The following is a 6,135-nucleotide window of genomic DNA, read 5'->3' as shown; positions in this document are numbered from 1 at the left end:
CTACCACATTACAACAGATAAACCTTCAAAGCACTGGATTAGATTAGGAAGTATGACTCGCCACCATGGATTCCTACTTTTCCAGGCAAAAAAAGACACAAAAATACTGTGTCAAAGGGTCCAGGAAGCCAGCAGGGATACCTGGGTGAAGACACAGGGTCAGAGGGAACAGCCAGCACTACATCTGAGTCATGCCAGCATTAGTATTCAAAGAAACACAAATCAGGATTTAGTAAGAAGAGACTTTTATTTAAAAGGATTATTACAAGGGAAGGAAAAGCACTATTGCAGTAGGGAGAGGAGGGTGATTACGATAGGAAGAATGCTGTGACTACAAGGTCTGCAATACTCTCAAAGCCAAACAGAAAAAGGCTTTTCTTTTATAGAGGAAGAAGGAGGAAAGCAGAGATAAGCAATCTGTGGAAAGGAGGCTGGACAAGCAAGGGGCATGCCCCAGTTCTTTGCGTTCAGGTTTAAGGACAAGCAGAGGGTAAGCAATGGGCAACTGTGAACCTTTGGTCAGGGTAGATGACACTTTCCAAGGCTTACAGCCAGCCAGGTACACCAAAGAGACAAACAAATCAAAGTCTTCTCCCTTTCTGATCTTTTCTCCTGGCTTTCCCCAACTAAATGGGCAGACTGGGAGCAAATAGGCTATGAAATCCTAGTTTATGGCTTATAAGACCAAGAATCTTATACAATTCTTATAGGTTGCTTTATCACTGGCACCAAAATCAGTTATTATGAAATAACATACAACTAAGATTATAGGCCCGGCGCAGTGGCTCACGCCTATAATCCCAGCACTTTGGGAGGCCAAGGCAGGCAGATCACAAGGTTAGGAGTTCGAGACCAGCCTGACCAACATGGTGAAACCCCATCTCTACTAAAAATACAAAAGTTAGCTGGGTGTGGTGGTGCATGCCTGTAATCCCAGCTACTCAGGAGGCTGAGGCAGGAGAATCGCTTGAACCTGGGAGGTGGAGGTTGCAGTGAGCCAAGATTGTGCCACTGCACTCTAGCCTGGGTGACAGAGTGAGACTCAGTCTCAAAAAAAAAAAAAAAAAAATTATAAAGCCACCTGGGCCCAGGGTATGGATTTTTATTTTTATGAATTTAGCTACTTAGTTATTTGTTGAGACCCCCAGGCTGGAATGCAGTTGCACAATTATAGCTCACTGCACCAGTGTCACCCGAGCTGGTCTCAAATTCCTGGCCTCAAGCAATCTTCTCAAAGTGCTGGGATTACAGGTATGAGCCACTGCGCCAGGCCCAGAATGCTTTCATATATATGTGTGTATAGATAGATAGATAGATAGATAGAGATACAGATAGATATATATAGATATAGATATATGAGCCAAACATGGCCTCTATGTATTAACCCCCAGGTTATTTCTTCCCTGAAGGTTGAGATCCATTCATTCAAAGGCCCACCAGTGCCAAACTTAAATATTTGCACATCCAATTATTTGTTAAACTAGACCAAAGAGGAAGATTTTTTTTTAGCAATTTACAGCCTGCCTGTTTTGCGTGCTGTGCTTCACAAAATTTCACCCCACATCTGTTAACAATAGATAAGCCCTGGGCCATAATGACCCCAAGCCTCTATTGCCCTTATGAGCTGTCTGACCCAATAACTCCATGCTGCTGGCTAAGCAACATCACCTAGACACATAAGTCTCCTCTCTGACCCTCATCTCCCCTAAGAATTCCTTGACTTCCTTCCCTTCTGAGTAACCTCTGTACAGACTCCTGCTGTGAGGGACTTCTGCCACATACAAGCCTGTCAAGGCACCACCCACTAAAGCTGTGCATGCTACTGTCACCTCGTGGTTATATCATTTTCCTCCATCGGCCCCCAAATCCCTCAAACCACCTACATCTCTGGCAAAATTGGAGTTGATAGTGAATACAGCTGTATTACCTAGTGGTAAAATATTAATAGCTCAGTAGTTCCATACCTATGTAACCCTACCCCATATGAGTGGGAATGAACTGAGGGGGGAGGCACTTGCTAGACTGGCATTACTGACAGAAATCCGGGTCAGTACAGTGACAACCTAACATCCCTTCCAAAGGCAAAAAAGTTTGGATAGAAATAATTGACAACTGGAGAGAAAAATAAATGGTAGTTGAGGGGAAATGAATGAATAAATGGTTTATGCAATGGGGGAAATCCAGTATTACACTAGTGCCTCGAGAGAGGCTCAGATCAAGAGAATATTGTCTCCTCCTAGCACAATTATACCAGATGCCTAAAAGGTGAAGCCATATGTCTGCTGAGACTACCTTTCCTTTTGGAAACTGGCAAGGTTTAATGGAAACCTGTAAATCTCAGTGACATCATTCTGGGAGACATTTTGGTTACATCATCTGATGATGAACTGGACCAATTGTTGATGACTGAGTGAAACTCGACATGCCAATATCTTTCTACTCTTGTCAAAAGTATATCGTTTGGGGCTGGGCACAGTGGCTCACACCTGTAATCTCAGCACTTTGGGAGGCCAAGGTGGGCAGATCACCTGAGGTCAGGAGTTCAAGACCAGCCTGGCCAACATGGCGAAACCCCGTCTCTACTAAAAATACAAAAATTAGCTGGGCATCGTGGCAGGTGCCTGTAATCCCAGCTACTCAGGAGGGCTGAGGCAGGAGAATCACTTGAACCCGGGAGGCGGAGGTTGCAGTGAGCCGAGATTGCACCACTGCACTCCAGCCTTGGCAACAGAGCGAGACCCTGTCCCAAAAAAAAACAAAAAAGGTATCATTTGGGAAGGAATTTCTAAGAGCTACACTCTGCCAGGCTGTCGGGCTACATGGTGTAAAAGTCCCAGCAGACTGATTACTGTGTAACTATAGACCTTAATGATAGAATGCTTAGAAAGGTCCCTGGTCTTAGACAAAATATAGCAGCAGCGTATCTGACATGCTCCAGTTAGCCATGCACAAATGTATATCACCCTTGTTTTGTGGATGGAAAGTTATCAGGTTGGTGCAAAATATTGCAGTTTTACATTACATTAAAAGTAATGGCAAAAACCGCAATTACTTTTGCACCAACCTAATATTAACCAGAATAGAAAAAAAAAAAATGGGTTTCCCATAGGATTATAGCAGTAGACATCAGGTGGTAGGCTCAAATTCCCTAGGGAAATGCCCCACCCTGAGATGAGGAAGGCTATGTGAGCCCTTATGTCATACTCAGACTAAATTACATCTAGATGTGATTACCAATCATCTAACCCTGTTATGGGGATCCCAACATTTTGGGATACACAACATGTGTCCTAGCTGCACTCAGGCCAGCAGTGCCCAATGGCAACAACATGCATAGTGGATTAAACAACGCTGATTCATGGAACAGAAAAGGGCTTTAGGGAAGCTAGGTGCTGGTCTAGGCATCGTGGGACAAGTTGAATTCGCTTTTAAGGAGAAGTAGCACTCAGAAGATGTATTAACTAGAACGCGCAGACTAAAGGGATTCTCTTCCAAGAGAAAGACAAAGGATGGGTGTCAGCCTGGAAAGATAATAAGGCTTTAGTGAAGTGGGGCAGGCAGGCTCAATAAATAATGCTGGGTAATGCTAGGATCCAGTATTGGGAAAGGGTTTGTACCCAGACACAGCAGGACCTCTTGACTATTTTAATACAGATGGAGGCCAAAGTGGCCATAAGGACATCTGTGTCCTCCCCATAGAAGGGAGATGGGCCCTGATTTATAACAGCACATAATGGAAATCAGTCTCAGTGCAAGCCTGTGGATTGAGACAGGATGATGGATTTTGTCCTCAATTGTCTTAGAACCCAGAATTAACCAAGTTATAGCTAATTGTAATAATACTTGTCAGGAATAATATCTGGTATATGCACAAGTGCTGAGTCTGTTAGGACGGTTTAGCAAATACCTCTATAATTCTTACTGACCTGAATCCATATTCTGACCATACTGTGATAGGGTGTAACACTGGCATTGTTAATAAGATTCGACTGTCTTATATGAATAACTCATGCGATAATACAGATATTAATAATCAAATTTATTGGAAGATTGAGTTAAAGCTTATTGAGGATGTAATACTGATGGGGAGTCACTGGTCTGAGGAAAAACTAGATTTAGCTAACCATCAGCTACTTTTTATCCTAAATAGTTCGGTGTAAATTTATCATAAGGTACAAATAGCAGTAGATCAAGAGGGTAAATAAACAATGAAATTAGGCCAGGCACAGTGGCTCACGCCTCTAACCCCAACACTTTGGGAGGCTGAAGCAGGTGGACTGCTTGAGCTCAGCAGTTTGAGACCAGCCTGAGCAACATAGTGAAACCTTGTCTCTACAAAAAGTACAAAAATTAGCTGGGCATGGTGGCACATGCCTGTAGTCCCAGCTACTTGACAGGCTGAAGTGGGAGGATCACTTGACTCCAGGACGCAGAGGTTGCAGTGAGCCAAATCTTGCCACTGCACTCCAGTCTGGGTAATAGAGCAAGACTGTGTCTCTAAATAAATAAATAATCAAATTAGTATGAAATGTAATGGTTTTGTAAGATGGATTAGTTGTCTATTTAAATCTACCCCTACCCTACACTGGCTCTTCCAAATGTTAGGAATATGCAAACAGATACTATTGCTATGTCTAGTATATGCTGTATTAAATACTAAACTAAATGTAGATGCTCAAACAAATTTTATCATTTTGCTGTAAGAGAGCCTAGGCCAAGGGCCAGAAGAGTGGACTTTGCAGTAAAGTGTTAACTCAGCAGGCCTAGGCTGCCCAAACCCTGCACATTTCAAATGTCTTTAGAATTCACCCTGGACCAATTCCTAAGAAATAATCTCTGAGCCCTTGGAATATCTTGCCTGATAAGAGTCTCTTTGTATACCTGAAATCTTGGAGCAAGACAAATAGTTTATGCTAACAATGTAATCTATATAAATGCGTATTTTTGTATGCTTGGGACTTTGGGTCACACTATATCACTTCGACTTCTGGCAAGCTGGGGTCTAAGTGGCTAAGGTCAAGTCATATGGCTATTCCATGCCTACAGAACTGACCCCCAATAAAAAACCCTAGACAGCAAGACTCAGGTGAGTTTCCCTGGTTGGCTATACTTTATACGTGTTGTCACATATCATTGCTGGGAAAATTAAGTGCTATTCACATGACTCTACTCAGAGAGGATAACTGGAAGCTTCTACCTGGTTTCTCCTGAACTCTGCTCTAATGCACCTTTTTTCTTTGCTGGTTTCATCTGTATCTTTAGCTATAATAAACCATAACCATGAATACAATTTTTCTGAGTTCTGTGAGTTCTTCTAGTAAATTATCAAGTCTGAGAGTCGTCTAGGGGACCCCCAACACAGGATTCCTTATTTGGTTTTCCACACAACAAAACAGAAAAAGGAAAATAATTGAAAAACAGGCATCAGAGAAATTTAGAGAGAATAAAGAGATAATAAGTTCGAGACCAGCCTAGCCAACAGGTTTAAGACCAGCCTGCCCAACACGGTGAAACCTCGTCTCTACTAAAAATACAAAAATTAGCCAGGCGTGATGGTAGGCACCTATAATTCCAGCTACTCAGGAGGCTGAGACTGGACAACTGCTTGAACCCAGGAGGCAGAGGTTGCAGTGAGCTGAGATTACGCCACTGCACTCCAGCCTGGGTGACAGAGGGAGACTGTCTAAAAAAAAACAACAAAAAAAGAGAGAGTGTGAGATGTTAATGGCTCATATAACTTTACTTTTATATAAACTGCACATTTGTCTGTGAAAGGGGCAAACATCATCGGCTACATGATTTCATTCTCCATAAAGAGAAAATAAATCAACTTCTTAGGAAGTAAAAATTTCCAGGCTGGGTGTAGTGGCTCACGCCTTTAATCCCAGCACTTTGGGAGAACAGGGCAGGTGGATCACCTGAGGTCAGCAGTTCGAATTCAGCCTGGCCAACATGATGAAACCTTTCTCTACTAAAAATACAAAAAATTAGCCTGACATAGTGGCATGCACCTGCAATCCCAGCTACTCGGGAGGCTGAGGCAGGAGAATCACTTGAACCTGGGAGGTGGAGGTTGCAGTAAGCCAAGATCACATCACTGCACTCCAACCTGGGCGACAGGGAGAGACTCCGTCT

Source organism: Cebus imitator, unplaced genomic scaffold (genome assembly GCF_001604975.1).
Source record: "Cebus imitator isolate Cc_AM_T3 unplaced genomic scaffold, Cebus_imitator-1.0 Scaffold964, whole genome shotgun sequence".
Taxonomy (NCBI): Eukaryota; Metazoa; Chordata; class Mammalia; order Primates; family Cebidae; genus Cebus; species Cebus imitator.
Note: the sequence above shows the minus strand (reverse complement) of the source record.